General features: G+C 37.2%; 1 long non-coding RNA gene across 1 annotated transcript in view; it reads right to left on the bottom strand.

The window, feature by feature from the left end:
• Nucleotides 1-25,162, bottom strand: part of LOC140518924 (uncharacterized) — a 56,401-nt gene that overhangs the window by 11,913 nt on the left and 19,326 nt on the right. The window contains exon 2 of the long non-coding RNA XR_011972049.1: nucleotides 7,561-7,799. This is a non-coding gene — a long non-coding RNA (uncharacterized lncRNA). The remainder of the gene's footprint in view (nucleotides 1-7,560; nucleotides 7,800-25,162) is intronic.

Here is a 25,162-nt window from a genome sequence, read left to right as displayed (position 1 = left end):
AAGTAATGAAGGGCCAAAGACTTGTAGGTTACAAGGAAGCCTCTTTTCGATGTATCATGAATACTTTTTTCAAGAAAAGGATTGGTAAGTGCTGGGTACTGAATAATATCATACACAAATGAAATCAATTATAGGAAATGACTCTGCTGACATGGGAGTTATTCCAGAATCAGCCTTTATGTAGTCAGACCATGGATTTGTTAGAACAAAGATCAAAGTTAATAAAAGACTCCCATGCTTTTACCAAAAATTATGCAAGCTCTCTCAAAGGATACAAGAGAAATAACCTTGTTCAAAGAACTTCTGATCTTTAAGATCAACCAAGACCATCTAGTATACCCCCCTCATTTTACAGATGGGGAAACTGAGGACCAGGGAGGTTAAATAGACTTTCTTAAGGTCATGTAGGTATTAAGCGTAAGAGAACTGAGGTACTCTGACTTCTGAGCTAGTGTTCTCTCTACTGGATTTCCCTGCGTCTCCTTCCTTTGAATTGCGAGATTCTCCATATATTCCTTTGGCAGGTGACATTGTACAGATTGCATAAGTCCCTGAATGTTTACAGAACTTCCTAAATAAGGTTTATAATCACTTAAAAGAGGTTGGGTGTGGGTTTTATATGATGCCCCAATAGCTAGGTCCTGTGACCCATTTTAATGCCTTTTATATCTATATTGGCTACTGTCAAGGAATGGAGAATATGCACAATACAATATTATGTGTACTTGTGAACATTCCAAAGGTCTTCGAAAAGTTAGAGATCATCTTCCTCTCTTCCCTTCCTCTCACATAAAATTTTGTTTGCACCTCTCTAATGCATCATTATATATTATAATTATTTATTAATGTGTCATACTCTCCTACTAAACTGTACCCTCCAGGAGGACAGAGACCTTAGCTTATCCAAACTTTGTGTCTTCTTTAGCATCCAGGATGGACACTGCATACAGTAGAGGCTTAATAAATGACTAGTAAATTGAAGTTCAAATCAACCTTAAGAAGAGAAAATAAGGCTATTTTGAAAAAAAAAATAAAGGATGACATTTAATAGGAACAAGTATAGGGGGATTTACATTGGGACAAAAAAACTGAATAACATTAGCATCTGCCCAGAGAGAAGCACTGATAACCAGGCTTAGTCCTCTGAGTTTACCACAAATTGAAAATGAAGTAATGATGTTGTCAGCTCTTAGGAAAATAGCCAAGAGGACTTTGAGATGCATGAAATTAATATGACATTTAATGCCAAAAAATGAATCCTTTCTTCTACTCTAAAATAGTCACAGCCTAATTGAGATATTTGTAGACAGCTTAAATTAGATTATTGTTCTTCTGAAAAGCCTTCAATGGCTCCCTATTACCTACCAAAGCAAGTCTAACCTCTAGCCTGTCTAGGATAGATAGCTAGAGGAACTGGCTGCTGAAAGCCCTCAGGAGGAGGTACCACTGGGGTCATTGTACTGGTATTCAGCACTCTCTAGAATCAGTAGTTAACCCTCCAATCTTCTTCCACATGCTGATCTATGGTTTATCCAAAATTAACTAGAACCATCTTCCATGCCTGCTTTGTGCCTTTCTTGATGTTATTTCTTACAGCTGCAATGTCTTCATCTACCTGCTCTCTCCCAGTCTCTAGAGAGCTGTTGAAATCTCACACATCTTTCAAGATCCACCCAGAATGCAATGCCTTTCACAAAATGTCTTAATTCCTTCATCAAAAATGATAACCTCCTTATGAGATATCTCATAGTAATTTACACAATTATCATGTGATGTTTTATATTAAATTTATTTGTGCATGTATCATGTCTAGTAAGCTTGGAATTATTACCAACTGCGCAATCATGGGCAAGTCACACTGCCTCTGAGTCTTGTTTTTCTGATCTGCAAAATGGGATTAATAGTATCTTCCTTACAGGGTTGAAGGGAAGCTTAAATTTGATAATACACTGTGGTCAAGTAGATTTGGGGTCAGGGAACCTGGATTCTAATTCCAGTTCTGCCACTTACCTGGGTAGCCTTGTCTGTATCATTTAACCCTTGTAGGCCATAGTTTTCTTGTCTAAAAACAAGGACTTGGTTGGATCAGATGACCTCTGAGGACCCTTCTAGCTCTAAATCTATGATCCTATGCTGATATACTGATCTTTATCATTGACCTGACCACTACCCATGCAAAGCACAGTGCTTTATCAATAAATAATAACTGTAAATAATGAATATTTGTTGAATTGAATTATGTCCAGGCCTGGTCACCACACAGTACAAGGAATGTGGATAAAGGGAAAAATGCTTCTCACTGAGAAAAGTGAAATTAGGATCTGTTCTTGGCCCAGTGTTGTTATTTAATGCCTACTATGTACCAGAGATTTTGATGATACAGAGACTAAAATGAAACAGAGACAATCCCTGCTTTGAGAGAGTTTATATTCTACTGGGGACAGATGGAATGAAACATGTACTCAGATGAATACATACAAGATACGTACAAAACAAACACAAAGTAATTTGGAAGTAGGGACACTAACAATTACAGAAATCAGTTAAATATAGTACTTAAACTAAATCTTGAAGGGATTGCTTAAGGGTTCCAAATGGCCTAGGTGGGACAAGCATGATAAGCATGGGGAACAGCCTGGACAAATGCCCTAAAGCAAGAGATTGAATATCATATGCAGCAAGCAGGCCAATTTGAATGCAATATGGAGTGCAGAGGAATGTATAATCAACCTGAAAAGACAGGCTGGAGCCAGATTGTGAGGAATTCTAAACTCCAAACAAATGAATTTGTTTTTCGTTCTAGAGGCAATAGTGAGCGACTGTAGATTCTTGGACAGGGGAGTGACATGATTAGACTTGTGCTTTAGGAAGATCACTTTGCCAGCTGTGAGGAGGAAGGATTGGAGGAGAGAATAGCTAAATTAAAAAAAACAATTAGGATAATATTGCAATAGTGTAGGTGAAAAGTAATAAGAGTCTTACCTAGGGTAGCTGTAGTGTGAATGGAGGGAAAGGGATAGATGGGAGGGAGAGATATGTGCACCTGAATGAAAACCTACCAGCTAATCAAATTTGCAGGTGACACAATAGCAGCTTATTGGAAAGAACATTGAATTGGAGTCAGAAGACGGATTTGAACTCTAGTTCTGCTACTTACTCTACATGTGACCTTGGAAAATCATGACAACTCATATTTACATACATTATTTCATGTGATCCTCACAATAGCCCTGTGAAGTCGGCAGTGCAAATATGGTTATCTACATTTTATAGATAAAGAAATTGAGACTTGTGACTTATACAGTCACATGACTTATACAGAGAAATTGAGAGGTTGTAACTTATACAGTCACATGGTCAGTAAGTGCTAGTCACAGCTGAACAGCATGGTACTGGTTTAAAAAAAAGTATGTATAGATATACATGCACACATACACACACACACATATTTATATGCAAAGTCAGTGAAATAGACTAGTTAAGCAAGACCCCAAAGCAACCTAAAGCAGTAGTCCCGTGCTTAATTGAACACAAATTATTAGAGGAAACAGTTTTTTATTTGATAAAAACTACTGAGAAAACTGAAAGGAAGTTAGGTAAAAATTATCTAGACCAGCCCCCTATACCAAATGCTACAATATGTTCAAATGGATAGGTGACAAATAAAAAGACCAAATCAGCTAAGAGAAAAGAAATAACTGATTACTTCAATAATAAAGAACTGGATAAAATAAATCTATAACATTTCTATACAATAATGTATAGAAGAAAATAATTGAAATATAAATCTCACTCATAATAATTATGAAATGCATAAAATATCTGGGAGCAACCTACCAAGGTACACTCAAAATACATAAATACAATTACAAATCACTCCTTGAAAAATTAGTTGGGGGGATTTAAATAACTCTTTTCTCATGGTTGGTTCAAGCCAATATAATGAAAATGACTGACAATAAGTAAATTAGTTTATATATAATATATACACACAATGTACACATAAAAATGTGTATATTGTATGTTTTTATATGTATATGAATATATAAATATATATCACACTTTCAACAGGGTACGTTATAGGACTTGACAACATTCATTTGGAGAACTGTAATGTCTAGAATCTCAAAGGAAATGATGAAAATAAATAGAAATAAAAAGGGGAATAGCCTTTTCAGTCCACAAATTATAGTTTAAGCAGTCATCATCACAATTATTTGGTACTAGTTAAATACACTGTTAGTAAAATTTAATTTATTTAATCATTCTGGAAGCAATTTGGAATTATGCATAAAAGTGACTAAAATGTTCATACCCAAAGATCTACTCAAGAACTAAAAGCAAAAATAGATACCAGTCGCTTGTCAAAGGATTAACACAATTGTGGTACATATCAATCATGAAATATGACAGTCATAAGAAATGATAATCAAGTAGATTTCAGAGTATCATGAAAGATATTATGAACTAATGCAGAGTTAAGTAAGCAGAACCAGGAAATCATATACCCAAAGAACACAACAATGTAAATGGAAAGGTCAATAAAACAAAACTGAATGCTGCATAATTATAAATAATCAGATTAAAACTGAGAAAATGTACCTCCTTCCCTTTATTAGAGTTGAAGAACACTGTCAAAGTGAAATCTTAATTACACTGTTACACAACTGGGCTTATAAAACAGTTTTCTCTTTGTTATGAGAGATGGCTCACTGGGCAGTGAAGTGGAGAGGTATATGTTCAAAAATAAATGTGCTACAGCAACAAATAATTTTTAAAAGAAGAGGTCATGAATTAAGAAAAATGTATTTGTACTAAGTATCTCTGATAAAAAGTCTCATATCTAAGACACACAAACAATTACAAATATATGATACCTCCATGGATAAGTGGTCAAAAGTTATGAAGAAGAAGAAGAAGACAAATAAACTTTCAGAAGAAGAAACACAAAAATAAGCAACCACTTAAAGGCTCTGATCAACCATCTTGACTCCGGAAAATTGATATAAAGCATGCTTTCCACATCTTAGCAGAGTGGTGATGAACTAATATATTTTCATACATGGTCGATATGTGAATTTGTTTTGCTTGACTATACTTACCTGTTATAGGGAACTATAGACCAATAACACTAACAGGAAATACTTTTACTAAGGTGAGGGAAGGGCTTTAACATTTTGGGGGGGGGGATTGGATTGATTTAGGAAGACAAGGGGAAGATAGTGATAGGATTGCCAAAACAAACAAACAAAAAATGAGAGAGAGAGAGAGTGAGAGAGAGAGAGCGAGAGAGAGAGAGAGAGAGAGAGAGAGAGAGAGAGAGAGAGAGAGAGAGAGCGAGAGAGAGAGAGAGAGAGAGAAAGGAGGGGAGGGGAGAAGAGAGGAAATAAAGAAAAAAGCATTAAGCAGAACGAATTCATAAGGGGACCATGATGAGCAGGGAAGTGCTGGTATTACCATATTACATTTAATCTAGACTTCTTAAAAAACAAATCGTAGATAATAGAGATTCACAGTTTCATAGCCAAGCCTCCTTTTCTGTTTTTTTGGTTGGTGTTCATCAATTTCACAAGAAAAGAAACATTTAAATCTGTAAAATATAACGTTAATAACCACATTTTCAAAATCTCTAAGTCACTAATAGTAAAAGAAATACAAACTAAAACAACTTTGAGGCTGTACTTTGTGGTAGGCCATGGTCAGACCTATACATGCTACAAGGGGTGAAGTAGGACAAGAGGAGAACAGATTTCAAGGCGGAAGTCTCTAGGCTACATAACTTTTTGGACAGATAAGACTATAAGTCACTGGCAATGGAAGGAAGCTAATAGATGGTAGCCCCTTTCCACATAGGCAGCTAAAATATTAAGACTTCTTGGTTTCATGTGTTACATAAAGATTTTCACTGGTGACATGGTCCCAGGCATTCCCCTAACCCTATAAGAAATCAAAACTAAGGCAACTTCCTGCTTTCTCAGATCTGTACTCCATACCACCCAAGGGGGTAGTTAGGTGGCACAGTAGATATATTTCCAGTCCTGGAGTCAAGAAGAACTAAGTTCATATCTATTCTCAGATAGTTAACTAGCTTTGTAACCCTGGACAAGTTATTTAATCTTTGCCTTAGGTTCTTCATCTGCAAGATAGGGAGAATACTAGCACCTATATTCCAAAGTTGTTATGAGGATCAAATGAGATATTTATAAAGCACCTAGCATAATGCCTAGCATGTAGTAGATGCAGTATAAATACTACTGATGATGATGATGATGATGAAGAAGAAAAAGAAAGACAAGAGAAGGTCTTGGTATTCAATTGAACCAGAATTTTCAACTGTATCCTTGCTCTTCATTCAACAAGTGCCTCCTCATAAGCTAAATAAAAACATTCCTTTATAACTTCTTTTGGTGTTGTGCCTCAATCATCTGGGCCAAAGGCGTCAAACACGCAGCCCACAAACCAGTGCAACTCATAAGCTGCTGAGTATAGCCAAACCAGATGAAATGTAATTGTGAAATATTTAACAAAATAATAAAACCACAATTAGACATAGATAATATTACATTTTAAAAATCAATAATGTCAGTATTTGACCCATAAAGATTCTTAGGTACAGATTAATGACCCATTTCTATATGAGTTTGACACCATTGATTTGGGTTATCCAAGTACTGGTCTTAAGATGACTTTCTGAACTTCTTAGCATATATCTCAAATCCTGCAAATTGGCAAATGAAGAGACTATGAGAAGACAGGCACACTCCAACTAATCTGAAAAACACTTTGGAATTATAGAAGAAAAGTATTTTTTGTTTTGTTTTGTTTTTGGAGACTACTCTTCCTATCTCATCCAGGGTGAAACCACAGCAGTCACTCACTAGCCCAATCCCACTGGGGATTGGTTCAGAATCTTTAACCTGCTCTGTTTTTCCAACCTGGGGCCAATTTGCTCCTCTCAAGTAGTTTGGTAGCTCTCTTTAACTTCCAGGGGCTCACAACATCGGTATCAATCATACTTAGTGCAGACACCCCATCAGCTTTAGCTCTACTTCAACAAAAGTCATTCATTATCCTCAATCTTTCCAGGTAAGGACCACAGGCATGTACCACTATTTCTGACAAAAGTCACTAAATTTTGACACAGTAATTCCACTAATGGGCATATATTCCAAGGAGGTAAATGACAGAATGAAAGATTCCTTAGATAATAAAAGTCAAAAGCAGAATTTTTTGGTGATAGCAAAAAAAACTGTAAAATAGGCTCTCATTGATTCAGGTTTTACTGAACAAAATTTGTCCTCTAAAGACGATCTTATACATGACAAGACAATCAGATGAAGAGACAAATATGAAAGATTTGGAGAAACAAAGATTATGAATCGATGCATCGTGAGAAAAGCAGAACAAAGAAAAAAACATGTACAACAACAATACTGTAACTGTAGCTGGTGCCTCTGCATCAACTTGATTTTCCAGGAGACAGCATATTTGTGAGATACTTCACTAAACATGAAACTTTTCCTGAGTCTCTAAAACAGGAAGAGGATAGTAGAAACTGACCTGCTTCAAGATCATTCCAGGGCAGAACGCTGTCACTCTATGTACTTTGTGGTGCCCTCTTGTTCTGATGTTGTGGTTCGGATTTCTGGGGGAGAAAAGAGGAGCAGAGCAGCCAGTGGAATCAAGGATCAATCAGATGGAAAGGGAAATACACAATTGTCAGCTCTGGTCGGAAGATGTAATGGCATGAAGAGGGCTTCTGATCTTGGGAGCAGATATGGCATGGGGGAGTCATCCTCCTGGGAAAGAAAGATCCAAATTGATAACTGTTGTGAATGCCTTTTGGTTAGTTTGAGATAAGGAGTCCACACTCCTTCCACCCATTTCTTTCCTTTCTACAAGTTTTAGGTATATGAGGTCAGGATTCTACTCCTTTGCACTTGAAGACTTGGTGGGAATTGGAAGTATAATATGCTTTCTGCAACTATTTCCTCAACTCCCAATCATATTGGCCAGGCCAGATTTGTATTTACTTAATAATCAAAACACTTTAGTTCTTTCAAAATGATTAATAAATTTTTCATACCTGGTCTACTCTTTTGGTTGATTGAAGGGAGTTGAAGAGAGATGGGGATGGAGGGAGGAAGGGAAGGGGGAGACGGGGCTGGGAGGGGCAGGAAAGAAGGAAGGAATGGAAGGAAAGAATGGAAGGAGGAAGGGAGAGGGGAGATGGGGGAAGGAAGGAAAGAAAGAAGGGAAAGAGGTAGTAAGGAAGGGAGGGAGGAAGAAAAGGAGGGAGAGAGGAAGGAATGAAGGAAAGAGGGAACAAAAGAAAGAAGGAAGGAAAGAAGACAGGGAGGGAAGAAAGAAGGCAGAGAAGGAGAAAACACTGGACATTGTTGCCCTGGATTTGATTTCTATCTCTATTGTGTAGTAGCCACTTTCCCTCTCAGTGCTTGTATTTCCTTATCTATTAAATTGGAAGAATAATACATATATTGCCTCCCTGACAGGGGTTCTATGAAAGAAGCATTTTTTAAACTGAGAAGTCTTATCGAAATGCGAGCTATTATTAGTAGTATTAGAATTGGGAATGCTAAGGAGTATATGATCCTTGTCTTTGATTCCATTTGACAATGAGAATTCGGAACAGCTGTTCTCCAAGCCTGCAGAAGATAAAGCTAGAGGAAATGGGCTGAAATGAAAGGAAGAAAGATTTCAGTTGGACACAAGGCAAAACACTTGGGGCTATCATGGGGACAAAAACATAGCATGGGTAATCTTGGGACAGTGTGGAGAGTGTATGGGGGAGGACTCCCAGAAGAACTTCTTTAACCATGTGTTTGATGGAGTATAGATATTTCCCTATTTCAAAGTTAGAGGGTTCTAATTCAAGGAATCTGTGTCTCTGTCTTAGCCATATTGTTATTCCATAAAAACTACATCCAGATAATAGGAGCCACATATAACTCAGGATCAAAGGGTCCAAACCCTAAAACTTAGATGACTTAAACTCTTATAAAAGTATTTTTTAAAAGTTAAGAGAGTTTTAGCAGTCCCAAGCTATATGGCTAATTATATTTGTTCTTTCTGTAGTTCTGTGGAAGGAAGGAAAGAAAGAAGGGAAGGAGGTAGTAAGGAAGGAAATGAGGAAGAAAGGGAGCTAGAGAAAATGGAAGGAAGGAAGGAAAGAAGAAAGGTTCCCCTAACCTTTATCTAGACTCCAAGACAAAGATTCTAGACTGAGACAAAGGATTGAGGAGACTTTCCAGAAAGTAGAGAAAGCAAAAAAAAAAAAATTTTTTTTTTAAGTAACCTTCTTAGTTTTCTAGACATGTTTAGTTTCCTGCTAGGTGACACATTGGATAGGGCAATGGGCCTGGAGTCAGGAAGACTCATCTTCCTGAGTTCAAATATGGCCTCAGACACTTATTAACTGGGCCACCCTGGGCAAGTCACTTAACTCTGTGTGCCTCAATTTCCTCATCTGTGAAATGAACTGGAGAAGGAAATGACAAACCACTCTGGTATCTTTGCCAAGAAAACCTCAAATGAGGTCAAGAAGAGTGTATGTAAGGTGAATTTTAGTGTAACTAAGGTGGATTTTAGTGTGTGTAAAGTGAATTTTTGCTATTATCTCTCAGAGTTCAGTTTCCCAGGATGCATAGCCATAGCAATCAACAGTTCTCAAATATTAGATATGAGCTCTCACAGTTATGGTTCAAAAGATCTCTACCATGCCTGCACATAGTTATATAATGGTAAATACCATAAACATCCACTGTGGCTGCGCAGTGAGATACAGGGATGAGGTGATGTAAACCTGTGAGGTCATTGATGGCAATATGCCTTCTTTGTCTGTTGGCCTACAAAACCGGTGGTCACTAGATACTAAATAGGGAACTCTTAGGGTTGAATGCACAAATGCTACGTGTGCCTCAACTGGCCCCATTGAGGCTTGGGAGGAACTTTAGAGTTGAACATACAAACTGGAATGCTATGCATTACTTGATTGGCCCCCATCAAGGCTTGGGGGGAATCTGTGTTTGCCCCAACTGGCCCCTGTTGAGGCTTGAGGGAATTTAGGGCAAGCACAAGTTGTGCCTGTCTTGATTTACCCCATCAAGAAGTAAGGATAGTTGCCCCCCCCCCCCTTCTCACCGGCCCCTGTGGGAAGGGTGATTAGGGAATGCTGTAGGAGTTGTGCTCTCATTATCAGCAATCCTCTTCTGAGAAAACTAGACTAGAATAAAGTAAGGTTATTAACCCTTCTTACTGTCTTTCCTGTCTGACCAAATCAAGAGTGAACTTGTGCTAGCAGCCCTCCTGTGTGCTGTGTTTTATCTGTCTTACAAAGAGTTGGACATGGCTGAAAAAAGGCTGAACAACAACAAACTGCCAAGCAATAGTGATCTTGTTCAAGGGCAGCTTGGTCTCCTGCCTCAGAAGAAAGGTAGAGGTGGTTTAAAGACTAGCTCTCCACTCTCTGGGTTATCAAGGAAAACCAAGTACTTCAGAAAGGAAAGAAGGGTCGTAGTGTAAATAAAAGAAAACAATCTGAAGAGCTAAAGAGTGATCTGGATCTGAGACAGAAGGTTGGATAATGGAAGAATGTGACACAGAGGAGAAAGGGAACAAGAATGGTTACTGAACATCTGAGGCTCTTCCTAAAGAGAAAAATAGGTGACAGTCATATTGTCCCAGGGGCAGCAGGGAGTGATTGAAGGTCCTTAAGCCAGGGAATAGCATGATCAGATTTACATTTTAAGAATAATAATTTGGTTGCTGTAGGGAAGATGGATTGAAGCAGGGGAGGAGGCTGGAAGCAGAGAGATCAAGAAGGAACCTATTGCCACAGTCCAGGACAGAGGTGATAGCAACAACAGCTAGTATTTATATATCACTTTAAGGCTTGTAAAGCCCTATTCAAATATTATTTCATTTGATCTTCACAACAACCTGGGGAGATAGGTGCTATTATTACCCCTGTTTTACAGATGAGGAAACTGAGACTGATAGAAGTTAAGTGACTTGCCCAGGGTCACCCAGCTAGCGTCTGAAGTCAGATTTGAACCTCCTGTGTCCAGGTCCAGAACTCTATTCACTGTGCCACCTAGAAGACTGGGGCAGTCACCTTATGAAGAGAAAAAAAAGTACATCTGTAAGAGACATTGTGGAAATAGAGTTGATGAGCCTTGGCATCTGATGGAATATGGGTAGTAAGGGAAAGGGAAGAGTCAAAGCTGATTCCAAGATTGTGACCCTCAATAACTGAAGGGCAGTTTGGAGGGGAGATGTATTTGGGAGGAAATAGAATGAGTTCCATTTGGGGCATGTTGAGTTTTAGATATGTTTGGGACATGTAGGTGGATTTGTGTAATAGGTAGATGATAGTGCAAGATTGGAACTCAGGAAGGAAATTAGAGCTAGATACATAGATTTAATCTCTAGGTGCCACCAAAAAGAGATAAACCAAGAGAAAGAAGAAACAAAGAAGCATAGTTAGTGACTCCCAACTTCAGCATACTGAAGCAGCTCCATGCCAACCTTAAAGCAACTATATACAGGTCTGCTACCTTTCTTGGGCATGGGTTATCCAGGTCATGGTGGAGAACCTCAGGACACATCAAACCTGATGACTACTCTCCACTTCTAATGATTCATGTGGGTACAAGTAATGCTGCCAGAAGAGATTTTGAAAGCATTGCTAAAGATTATGAAATTTGGTGAAGAAACTGAAGACTTCAGGGACAAAGGTGGTGTTTTCTTTACTGTAGCCAATCAAAAGCAAAGGTTTTTAAAAGAGAAAAACACCTTCGAGAAGTGAATGCTGACTAAGAAGATGATACCTGACAGTGAAATTTGGTTTTCTGGGTCATGGCTTAATATAAAAAAAAATGATAAGCTCTTGGCCAAAAAAGATGCACTTAACAAGTGCTGGTTAAAAAAAATTAAAGTAAGAAAAATTATTTGCCTGGAATCTTGAAAATCCAATAAAAAAATTTTTAAATTAAAAAAACAAAGGGGTACTGGTAAAGAAAAATTTCCTTTTATGGAAAACTACCCAGTTAAATTTTAGAAAGCGTTGCTATAATATCAGAAAAAAGAAATAGGGTGAAGGTGTCTAGAAATTCACAGAGAAAATAAATCAAAAATAGGAGCCAGCATTAAAGCTTTAGATGACTCTACATAAAAGCAAAAGGTGTTGTTAACAAATGTAGAACTCCTAATTTAAGAAGGGGAATTTATCCACATGAATACCACTGAAATTTATGATTGATTTTCCAAACTCCACTTTCATTTCCTCTTTCTTTCTAGTTTGGCTATCATAGACAAGACTATTGACTCCATGGTACTATTATGATACCATATTTTCTGTTTCTGATTCTTTTGATCTTTGCCCAAATGTGCTCTCAATTTCCAATTTCTGGATTTTTTTTTACCTAAATATATCTTTTTAACCTATGAGGCCTCTCTGTCCTTCCTTAGCCGTACTTCTTTACCTCTTCTGTTCCATTTAAATAAGGTATACCCTTCCAGAGCCATAGTCTCATCAATGGTCCCATCCTTTTCTTTTCCCCACCAGGTGGTGATCATATGTAGCCACTGACATTCTGGAAACATGGTTCTTGTCCTTCTATCTCTAAGAGGACCAAAATGACATCACCATGATAAACTCAAGGTTTCAATGTGTCCAACTGTGGCTGATCAGACCAATATGAGCTCGGAATGCTCTACCACAGATTGAGCATAGATAGTTCGTGTGAACATTTGGGGTGGATACTCCAAATATGCTCATCCTACATTGACTTTGTGCTGTCTCAATTCTGCTTTGCTCACAAAGCACAGCACCCTTTCCAATGTGGGCACATCATGCTGAGCGGTCCTGTGCCAGTGTCTCCGATGTCCCACAATCAAATCCAAAGTTCTTGAGAGAGACCTTGAAAGTGTCCTTATATCGCTTTTTCTGACCACCATGTGATTGCATGCCCCATGCGAGTTCTCCATAAAATAGTCTTTTTGGCAAGTGTACATTTTTCATTCCAACGACATGGCCAGCCCATCCGAGTTATACTCTCTGAAGTATAGTTTGAATGCTTGGCAGTTCAGCTTGACCTTATCCTGTCAGGTGATCCTCAGAATCTTCCTTATACAGTTCAAATGGAAGCCATTTAGTTTCCTGGCATGGCACTGCTAGACTGTCCATGTTTCACAGGCAAACAACAATAAGGTCAGCACAACAGCTTCAGTTGGTAGTCTCAGTCTATTACCTCTTCTCTCCCAAACTTTTCTTCAGAGCCTCCCAAACACTGAACTAGCTCTGGCAATGCGTGCACCAACCTCATTGTCAACGTGTACATCCCTAGAAAGTACACTACCAAGGTAACTTATCCACAGCATTCAAAACTTCTCCATTTGTTGTAACCAATGGTTCCACGTATTGATGGTGTGGCGGTGACTGATGGAGCAGCTGTGTTTTCTTGATGTTAATTATCAGGCCAAAATTAGCACAGGGTGCAGAGAATTGATCCATACTTTGTTACATCTCAGCTTCAGAGGCTGCATTGAGTGCACAATCATCTGCAAACAGAAAATCATGCACCAACACTCCCTCTGCTTTGGTCTTGACTTGTAGTCTTTTCAAATTGAAGAATTTACCATCAGTACTGTAGTTGACTTTGATGTCTTGTTCATCCTCACTGAAAGCATTTGACAACATGGCTGAAAATATGATAAAAAGCATGAGAGCAAGGACACAGCCCTATTTCACTCCACTGGTGAATGGGAAAGCATGAGAGCACTGTCCACTATTCAGAACTCGGGCAAACATGCCATCATGACATTGACGTACATTATTGATGAACTTCTCTGGGCAACCAAATTTTGACATAATTTTCCATAAGCCCTCATGACTAACAGTGTCAAAGGCCTTGGTCAGATCTACAAACATTGTGTATAGACCTCTGTTCTGTTCCTGGCATTTCTCCTGGAGTTGTTGGGCAGCAAACATCATATCGACTGTTCCTTGGCCCTTTCTGAAGCTACACTGGCTTTCAGGTATATGACTATCTTCCAGGTGAAGGATCAGCTGATTAAGGAGGACTCTAGCAAGAGTTTTGCCAGCAATGACTAAGAGAGAGAGATCCCCCTGTGATTGTTGTAGGACAATATATTCCCTTTATTCTTATAGAGATGGACAATGGAGGCATCCTTGAACTCCTGAGGGATAACCTCCTCTTGCCATATAACCTGGAAAATTTCAGTCAGCTTTTGTATGAGCAGTGGTCCCCTTACCTTGTAAATCTCAGCTGGAATAGAGTCAGCACCAGGTGCTTTGCCACATGAAAAGAGTCTAATGGCCCTCAAAACCTCTTCCTCAGTTGGAAGTTCAGCTAAGGAGGGACTGAGGTAAACGGTCAATGACCTCAGCATTGATTGATGATGGTCTGTTGAGAACACTATGGAAGTGTTCACCCCATCTCTCTAGGATCATGTCCTTATCACTAATCAATGTGGCTCCATCAGCAATGAGTAGTTGTGATGTACCATAGGTTTTTGGTCCATAAATAGCTTTCAGGGAATCATAAAAGTGCTTTGGATTGTTACTATCAGCATGAAACTGAATTTCATCTGCCTTCTTACTTAGCCAGGAATCCTGCATCTCTCTAAGCTTTGCTTATACTTTGCTTTTGATGGAATTAAATGTTGCCTTCTTAGAATGAACTATCCTGCTGGTAAATCCTATGGAGTTCTAGTTTTTCATTTAGCAACTTCTGAATTTCCTCATCATTTTCATCAAACCAGTTTTGGTGTTTGCAAGTATTCTGCCCAAGATGAGCAAATGCAGTGCTGTACACTAAATCCCTGAAAGCTGCCCACTCCTGTTCTGTTCCACTATTGCCAACTGTGTGTTTGGCTCACCTTTCCCTCCAATTTAGCAACAAACCAGGTGGTGATCATGTGTAGCCACTGACACTCTAGAAACAGAGTGACTGATATATATGGGCCAAATATCCCCATCTTTCAAAGTTCACATGACCATCCTCTGGTCTATGGAGGTAGTGGTATGGAAGAACTCAATCTTCCTCCCTACAAACACAATTCTCTTGACTACAACTAGACTGGTTTGTTGGAATCTCATCATGAAATACTCAATTCTGAATTGAATTCCTTTAAAATAACTAGGCCTACTAGAAACATTTTTTAACATGTGAAGAAGAGAAGGAATTTCCAAAAGAAACATAGTCAAGCAAGGAAGTTTTAAAAGTAATGTGTAGAACTTGTTATACACTTTTTAACAAGCAAGCAATACAAAATGATGATTAATGGTTTCATAGAAATATACTTTTGTGTTCTGTCATATGCATGGGACTTATTTTGGAGGTGTTTAACTTGTTGTCCCAAGAGTGTGGTTATTTGGTTTTTTAATTTAATTTTTAATTTTAGTTTCAAATTCTCTTCCTTTCTCCACCTCCTCTCCAACCATTGAGAAGGCAAGAAATATAATACTCATTATACATATGAAGTCACAGAAAACATATTTCCCTATTAGCCATGTTTCAAAAGGGAAAAAAGCCAGAAAAATAATGAAAGAGAGATAAAATATGCTTCAGTTTGTACTCTGAGTCCATCAGCTCTATTTCTGTAAGTGGTTAGCATGTTTAATCATGAATTCATTGGAACTGTGGTGAAACATATTGATTAGAGTTATTAATCTTCACAGTTGATCATCCTTGCTGTATCACTGTCACTGTGTACATTATCTTACTGGTTTTGCTCACTTCACTTTGCATGAGTTCATTTAAGTCTTTCCAGGTTTAGCATTCCACCTCATTCATATACCATAACTTGTGACATTCCTTAATGGATGGGCATTCTCTCAGTTTCTAAATCTTTGCCACCATGAAAAGAACTGCTATAAATATTTTTGTGTGATAGATAGATAGATAGATAGATAGATAGATAGATAGATAGATAGATAGGTAGGTAGATAGATAGACAGATAGATAGATGCTTTTCCTTTTTTGGTCTCTTTGGGGTATAGACATAGTAGCAGTATTGCTGAATCAAAGGGTACACACAGTTTTATAGCCCTTTGGGCATGAGTCAACATTTTTCTTCAGAATGGTTGGACTAGTTCACAGCTCCACCAATATCAGCATACTGTTTTCTTTTCACATCCCCTCCAACACTTGCCATTTTCTTTTTCTGACATCTTGGCCAATCTGATGGGTATCAGGTGATACTTCAGAGTTGATTTAATTTGCATCTTTCTAATTATTGGTGATTTAAAGTATTTTTATATGACTATTGATAGCCTTGATTTATTCCTCTGAAAACTGTTTATATCCTTTGGAAGTTTTTTGATTGACGAATGGCTCTTATTTATGTAAATTTGGCTCAGTTCCCTACATATTTGAGAAATGAAACCTTATCAAGAAACTAGTAAATCCCCACCCCAATTTCCTGCTTTTCTTCATATTTTGGTTGCATTGGTTTTGTCTGTGCAAAATCTTTTAAACTTTAGGTAATCAAAATTGTCCATTTTAACTTCCTCTTTATCTCTTATTTAGTCATGAACTTTCCCCCTACCTCTAGACCTGACAGGTAATGTTTTACGTGCTTCCTTGAATTGCTTATGAGGTAGCACCTTTTTAAGCTAAATCATGTACCCATTTTTAGTTTATCTGGTTATATCTATGCCTAGTTTCTGCCAGAATTTTTTCCAGTTTCTCCAGTAGTTTTTGTCAAATAGTGAGTTCCTGCCCTAATTGCTGGGATTTGGGGGTTTATTAACCACAAGGTTATGAGGTTTATTTGCTTCTCTATGTTGTGTATATTGTATACCTAATCTATCAGGTAATCAAACACTCTATTTCTTATCCAATACCAAAGTGTTTAATGGGGCAGCTAGGTGGCAGGGTGGATAGAGTGGTGGGCCTGAAGTCAAGAAGACTTGAGTTCAAATGTGTCCTCAGACACTTATTAACTGTGTCATCCTGAGCAAGTCATTTAACTCTGTTTGCCTCAGTTTCCTCATCTGTAAAATGAGTTGGAGAAGGAAATGACAAACCACTCTAATATCTTTGCTAAGAAAAACCCAAATGGGGTCATGAAGAATTGTACATGACTGAATGACAACAACTGAACTGTTTGAAGGATTAAAGTGTTTTGTAATTGTGTTCATATAGTTCCTGGGTTTGTCTTGACAATTGGACTCCTAAGTATTTTATATTGTCTGCAGTTATTTTAAATGAAATTTCTCTTTCAATCTCTTCCTGCTGGATTTGTTGATAATATATAAAAATACTGATCATTCATGTGGGTTTATTTTATATCTTACAACTTTGCATCTCCTTCAATTCATTTTTTAATTGATTCGTTAGGATTCAACAAGCATAGTATCATATCATCTGCAAAGAATGATAATTTTGTTCCATATTATCTACTCTAATTCCTTCAATTTTCTTTTTCCTCTATGATTGTTATAGGCAGCGTTTATAGTACAATTTTGAATAATATTATTGATATTAATTATTAGTGTTTAAAATTAATTTATTAATAATGCAAATAATATTTGTTAACTATTATAACAAATAATACAAATTACAAAGGTACAAATATGAAAATTACTAATAATACTAAAAATCAATAATTAATTACTTATTAATAATAGCATTAGGAAGGCTTCTAGTTTATCACTATTACAAATAATGTTTGCTGATGGTTTTAGATAGATACCACTCATCATTTTAAGGAAAGCTTCATTTATTCCTATGCTTTCTAGTATTTTTAATAGGAATGAGTGTTGTATTTTGTCAAAGCTTTTTCTGAATTTATTGAAATAATCACATGATTTTTGTTGTTTTTATTACTGATGTGGTCAATGCTGTTAACATTATTCCTAATAATGGACCATCCTTGCATTCTTGGTATATATAGAGCAAAGCCATAGTATATTATTGCTGTGATATATGACTGTAATCTCCTTACTTGTATTTCACTTAAGATTTTTGTATCAATATTTGTAAAGGAAATTGCTGTGTAGTTTTCTTTCACTTGTCCCCCCCACCCCCGGTTTAGGCACCAAAACCATATTTGTGTTTTTTGTATTTGTGAGGAATTTTGTAGGATTCCTTCTTTACCTATTTTTTCTAATTTTTAAGGAATTATTTTATTTAGTGAGCTTTTGAACCTCCTTTTCCAATTGACTAATTCTGCTTTTTAAAGCATTCTTCTCCTCATTGGATTTTTGATCCTCTTTTGCCATTTGGGTTAGTCTATTTTTAAAGATATTATTTTCTTAAGCATTTTTGGGGGGTCTCCTTTAGCAGACTGTTGATTTGCTTTTTGTGATTTTCTTGCATCACTCTCATTTCTCTTCCCAATTTTTCCTCCACCTCTTTCACTTGATTTTCAAAATCCTTTTTGAGCTCTTCATGGCCTAAGACCATTGCATATTTATTTTGGAGGTTTGGGATACAAAAGTCCTTGACTTTTATGTCTTCCTCTTATGGTATGCATTGTTCTTCCTCATCCAAAAGAATGGAAGAAAATACCCGTTCACCAAGAAAGTAACCTTCTATAGTCTTATTTTTTTCCTTGTTTTGGGCATTTTCCCATCCAGTTACTTAACTTTTGAGTCCTTTGTCAAGTGGAGGGTATACTGTGAGGACCTATAAGTTTTCAGTTCCTCCAAGGTGGCACAATCAAGCGTTCACTCCCTCCTGGCCTATGCTATGGACTGGGAGCAACCACAAGCACTCTTCTGCTCAGGATCTGCCAGTAGGATTTCCTGTTCAGAGCTTCCCCCAGCCAGTGCTCCTCCTCACTCCAGAACTGCCACTCAGGGCTGAGATCCATATCAGCAGCTCAATTTCTCAAGGGTCTTTAGGCCAAGGGCTCCAAAAATGGATGATGCTGCCACCTGGGGCCGGATCTAGGGCCTGCTCCCTTTTCACCCTGTGAACTTTCTCACTGACCTTTGAAGCTGTCTTTGGCATTTGTGCATTGAGAAATCTGGGAACTGCAGCTGCTGCCCATGATTCCATGCCCTGAAGCCTTCTCTGGTCCTGTCCACGCTGTGTGGGAGGCCAGGGCTGGGCTGCACCCTGTGGGCTGTGCTCCACTCCAAGATTGGTGTGATAGACCTTTCCTGTCAGCCTTCCAGGCTGCCTTGGGCTGCAAATGTCTCTCACTCTGTCGTTTCGTTACTTCTGCTGCTCTAGAATTTGTTTAGAGTCATTTGTTACAGGCATTTTACGAGCTATGGGAGGAGAGCTACAGCAGGTCCATCTTTCTACTCTGCCATCTTGGCCCCACCCTCTTTACCTATTTTTTCAAACACTTTTGAAGTTAGTTTTTCTTTAAACGTTTGACAGAATTTACTTTTAAATATACCAGGTCCTGAGTCTTGTTTTATTTTTTCCCTTTAGGGAGTTCAATTTCTTTTTCTAAGAAAGGAGTATTTAAGTTTTCTATTTCCTCTTGTGTTAATCTGAGCAATTTATATTTTTGTAATTATTTGCCTATTTCATTTAGATTGCCAGTTTTGCTTGGTTTATAGTTGGGCAAAATAACTCACAATAATTGCTTTTACTTCTTTTTCATTGATTATTTATTCACTCTTTTCATTTTTATTCTGGAAATTTGGTTTTCTTATTTCTTTTTTTAAAATCAAATTAGCCAATGGTTTATCTATTTGTTTCATCAAACCATCTCCTAGGTTTTTTATTAATCTTTCCGTTGACTTTCACAATTTCTATTTTGATGTTTAATAGATACTTTAAATTTTTTATTTTTTTAACTTGTATGCCCAATTCATTAATTTGCTCTTTTTCTCTTATTATTGTAAATATTTAGTATTATGTTGGCTACATCTCACAAATTTTGGCATGTTGTCTCATTGTTGTCATTATTTTTAATGAAATTGTTGATTTGTTTTTTATCCCTTCATTCTTTGGGATTAGATTGTTTAGTTTTCAATTAATTTTCAATATGTGTTTCAAAGGGCTTATTGAATGTAATTTTTATTGCATTGTGGTCAGAAGGATGCATTTAGCAATTTTGCTTTTCTACATTTGTTATCAGCTTTTAAATGCCCTAATATAAGGACAATTTTTGTGAAAGTGTCATTTACAGATAAGAAAAAGGAATGCTCCTTTCTATTTCCATTCAGTGTTCTCCAGAGGTCTATCATATCTAACTTTTCCAAAATTCTATTCATCTCCTTAACTTCCTTCTTGTTTATTTCACGAAATTATAGGTTAGAATTATATTGGTCTGAGAGGGACAAACTGAAGTCTTTCACTAGTATAGTTTTAATATCCATTTCCTCCTATAATTAATTTAATTTTTCCTTCAAAAATTTGTATGCTATGCCATTAAGTGCATATATCTGTAGCATTCATATTAACTCATTGTCTGTGGTACCTTTTGGTAAAATGTAGTTTCCTTGCTTATCTTTTTAAAATAGGTCTATTTTTGCTTTTGCTTTGTCTGAGATTATGATTGCTACTATTGCCTTTTAAAAATTCAGCTGAAATATAATAGATTCTACTCTGACCCTTATTTTACCTTGAGTCTATCTTTCTGTTTCAAGTGTGTCAGTTATAAATAACATATTATTGGGTTTTAGTTGCTAATCCATTCCACTTTCCTCTTCTGTTTTATGCGTAAGTTCATCCCATTCTCATACACACATACACACACACACACACACACACACACAGCTGTGTATTTCCCTCCATTCTATTCTCTTATAGTCATCCTGATGACTATCTGGTCACTGGACCCAGATGGCTCAGGAGGAGAAAATGAGGCTGGTGACCTTGCACAGCCCTCCCTCACTCAAAACAAAGTCAAGTGCAAGTCATGTCATCATTTCTCTGATGTCATGGTCTTCTTCAAAAACAAAAAATGAACACAGACAGATAGATTTATCCTTCCCATTTTTACTCTATCCCCTCCTCAAAAGTTTATTTTGCTTCTGACCACCGTCTCCTTCAATCTATCCTCTTTCTTATTCCCTTTTTCCCTTTTTCTTAATCCCTTCCCCTTTTACTTCCTTGTTGGATAAGACAAATTTTTGTACCCAACAGTGTTTGTGTATGGATGTGTGTGTATCCACACACATATGGATATGTATGTGCATATGAATGTATACCTTGTATGTATATGTGCATTTGTGTTTATATATGTATGTGTATGTATTGTGTATGTACGTATATGTGTATATATGTATGCATGTATATTCTTCCCTCCTAGAACCAGTTCAGATAAGAGGAAGATTCAAGCATTGACTTCTTCTCCTCCCATTTCCCCCTTCATTGTATAAGTTCTTATTTGTGTGACTCTTTTATATGAAATGTTTCCCCATTCTTCTTCTTCTTCTTCTCTTTCCCTTCTTCCAGGGTATCACTCTATGTCACCTTTCCTTTCTTCTTTTAAGATCATAATAGATTCACACCTGTGCCCTCTAATTAGACTCCTGATTGTACTGGGGATGATAAAGTTCTTAGAGATTACATGTATTATCTTCCCATTTGGGAATGAAAGTTGTTTAACTTCGTTTAGACCCTTGTGATTTCTCACTCATGTTTACCTTTCTATGCTTCTTTTTATTTTTGAGTCTGAATGTAAAATTTTCTTTTCAGCTCTGATCTCTTCATCAGTAATACTTGAAAATCTTCAATTTTATTAAATGTTCATTTTCTTCCCTGTAGAGTTGTCCACAGTTTTGCTAGATAGGCTATTCTTGTAGTAATCAGAACTTTTTTGTCTTTCAGGAGATTATATTCCAAGCTCTCAGCTCCTTTATGGTGGTAGCCACTAAATCTTGTGTATGATCCTGACTGTGGATACACAGTATGCAAATTCTTTCCTTCTGGCTGCTTGCAGTATCTTTTCTTTGAGTGGGTAACTCTGGATTCTGGCTACAATATTCCTGGAAGTTTTTATTTTAATATTTCCCTTCTGGTTCTAAGACAGCTATAATATTGTTCCTCTATAATTTCTTGAAATATGATGTCAAAAGTCTTCTTTTTGTTCATAGCTTTCAGGGAGGTTATTAACTTTTAGTCTTTCCTCAACCTATTTTCTAGGTCAATTGTTCTCCCTATGAGACATTTCACATCTTCTTTTGTCAGTCTTTTGACTTGCTTTTTTCTTCTTGATGTCTAGTGTCTGATTAGCTTCTACTTGACCAATTCCAATTTTTAAGGAGTCATTTTCTTCAGCATTTTTGTGCCTCTTTTACCAAACTGCTAATTCTATTTTCACATTCTTGCATAGCTCTTATTTCTTTACCCAAGTTTTTATCTACTCATATAATTTGATGTTTAAAATCTTTTTCTTTGTGCTTTTTGAGTTTTCTTTAACTTTTCTAGGAATTCTTACTGAGCTTGTGTTCACTCTGTATGTTTCTTTGAGACTTTGACTATAGATATTTTCAAGTCATTGTCTTCTTTTGAGTTTCTGTTTTGTACTTCCCTGTTACCACAGTAGCTTTTTATAATTAGTTTCTTTTTTTGTTATTTGCTTGTTTTTCTAGTCTCCTTTTTGATTTTGGACTTTATGTTAGACTGCTCATTCCTGGGAAAGATGTCTGGTCTAAGTTTCTGTCTTTTATATTCTTCTGTTGCTTTCACAGCTTGGTCAGTGAGCCTTTAAGTTGCAGCGTGGAAATCTTATGAGCAGCCTATTCATTGAGCTTCTGCTGTGCATTTTAGTCCTTACAAAGGTAGGGACCCTGCTCATTCACAACTACCACTACTCCTATCTACTTCGAATTGTGAACTACTGGACTTGTAATTGGCAAAAGAGCTGCTAGATGTCACTTGATCCTGCACTCAGTGTTAGTATCTTTGGGATCTATTTATCCCCCGGCTTTCAGACCCCTTAGTCTCCCTGGGTGTTGGACTGCCTCTCCTGCACTGTACTCCTGGCCAGCCTCTACCCCAGTGTCCACAGACTCTCTTTGTCTTCCTAAGCTTCCCTGGGCTGGAAAAATGACTTGCTATGATTTTTTTTCTTGACTTCTTCTGCTCAGAATTATCTTTGGAACATTTTCTGTGGTCATTGTAAAAGAGCTTCGGGGATAGCTTTTGGCAGTTGCGATCTCCACTCTTCCATTTTGACTCTGCCTTCAAGGATGCATATTTGTGAATGTTGATTTACCCAATCAAAAATCAGATCTCAAGACCCCACTTTTGGCAAACTCTGCATCTTCCTTGAACTTACTTATATATTACCTTAGTCCCAGATACATGACTTTAACATAATGGAATTAACTCTCCACAGAACCAGACATACTTGGATAAGGCTGTATGTCTAGGTAGAAATTTATTTGAAAAAACACCTGGTCATTTGTGTTGTAGCAGCCAAAACCTCAAATTCATTTGTAAGGTTATAGTAAGAGAGGCATTATTGTCCAGGACCAGAAAGGCCATAGTGCCCTCATACTTTGCCTGAGTCAGACTACTTCTGAAGTTTTGTTATATTATATTAATATATGTTACATCTGGAGTACATATTTATAAGACCACGTTTTAAGAAGAACTTTGGTAATGGGAGAGCATTCAGAAGAGGGCAATCAGGCCAGTGAGTGGCTTGTATATCATATCATAAAGCTTTATTTGAAGGAACTGAGGATGTTTAGCCTCAAGAAGAGAAGACTTAGTGGATGTATGATGACTTTTTTCCCAGAATTTGAAGGGCTGCCCTGGTTACCCATGGATTAAAGTTACTCTGCTTGGCACCAGTAGGCAGAACAAAGAACAGTGGGTAAAAGTTGTAAAGAAGCAGATTTAGGTTTGATATATGGAAAAACTTCCTGAAAATCAGAGCTACTTCAAAAGGGAGTGGGAGGGACTATGCAGGTTCCACCTCTTTAGAGGTCTGCAAACCAAAATCTAGCACATAATAAGCATTTAATAAATACATGTTGATGTGATTTAAATTGATAGTCACTTATTAGAGAGGTTGTAGGGGGACTATTGTTCAGTTATCATTTGGATTAAATGCCTCTGAGGCCCCTTGCAACTAGTGAGCTTCATTGATTTTCTGATTCTGGTTGCCTCCGAATTCTGCATCACATTATCTTTTTCCTCAAGAGTTCACAACAAAAGGTTAATAGTCTCTTTGGCCTGTTTGCTTAAATTTTTCTTCTTATTCCCTGACCAGATCACTCTGTGTTTAATTTGTCAGAACTGATTGTGGGTGCCAAGAGCTAGAACACAGAATCTTAGTGTTGAAAGGTACCTCAGTGGACAAGTATTTTTGCATTTACTCCAGCAAAGATTCCTTCTACAACATCCTACACAAGTTGATAATATGATCCAGATTCAACTTGAAGAATTTAATTCATATCCACCTGCAGTCTATTTTACTTTCTAATTTTTTGGATTTTTTTTTTCTTTGAATGGAGCTGAAATGTGCCTCTCTCTAACATCCATCAGTTGCTCCTAGGTGTGCCCTCTAGGGTCAAGTCAAATAAATTAGTCTATCAAATGGTATTTGAAAGCAGCAGGTGGTGATGGTTGTTGTAGTAGTAGTAGCAGTAGCAGTAGTAGTAGTAGTAGTAGTAGCAGTAGTAGTAGTAGTAGTAGCAGTAGCAGTAGTAGTAGTAGTAGTAGCAGTAGTAGTAGTAGTAGTAGCAGTAGTAATTGTTGTTTATGCCAAAGGGCAATGTGAGAGAATTGGGAGAGTTCAAGCATTTCTAGTCCTGGATATTATATCTCTTTTAATAAAGGCTTCTTCTAATCCCTACATTGTTGAGAGGATAAAGAAAGATAATGTATGCAAAGAAATATATAATGCTTAAAGTATTTTATGTATGTATATATGCATATATAATAAAATATTATACAAATTATTTTTTCAGCATGACAAACCTTAAAAATACAGGAAGGACACAATCATCCATTCACTCAATAAGCATTTATTAAGTGCCTACTATGTTCAAAGCACAATGCTGGACCCTAGGGGAAGTACAAGGTTTAGAAAGAACGCTGTTGTCTATTCTCAAGGAGTTTATAGCTTAATGGAGGATATGGCATCATAATACAAAACGTTACATGGAAACTTCATTAAGGTTAGAAAGCCAAGTGCTATGTACTATCATGACCACTCCTCCATCTCCTAAACCTTTTCTTCTCCAGAA

This window comes from Notamacropus eugenii, chromosome 1, assembly GCF_028372415.1.
Source record: "Notamacropus eugenii isolate mMacEug1 chromosome 1, mMacEug1.pri_v2, whole genome shotgun sequence".
Taxonomy (NCBI): domain Eukaryota; kingdom Metazoa; phylum Chordata; class Mammalia; order Diprotodontia; family Macropodidae; genus Notamacropus; species Notamacropus eugenii.
This window is presented reverse-complemented; position numbering and strand designations above follow the sequence as displayed.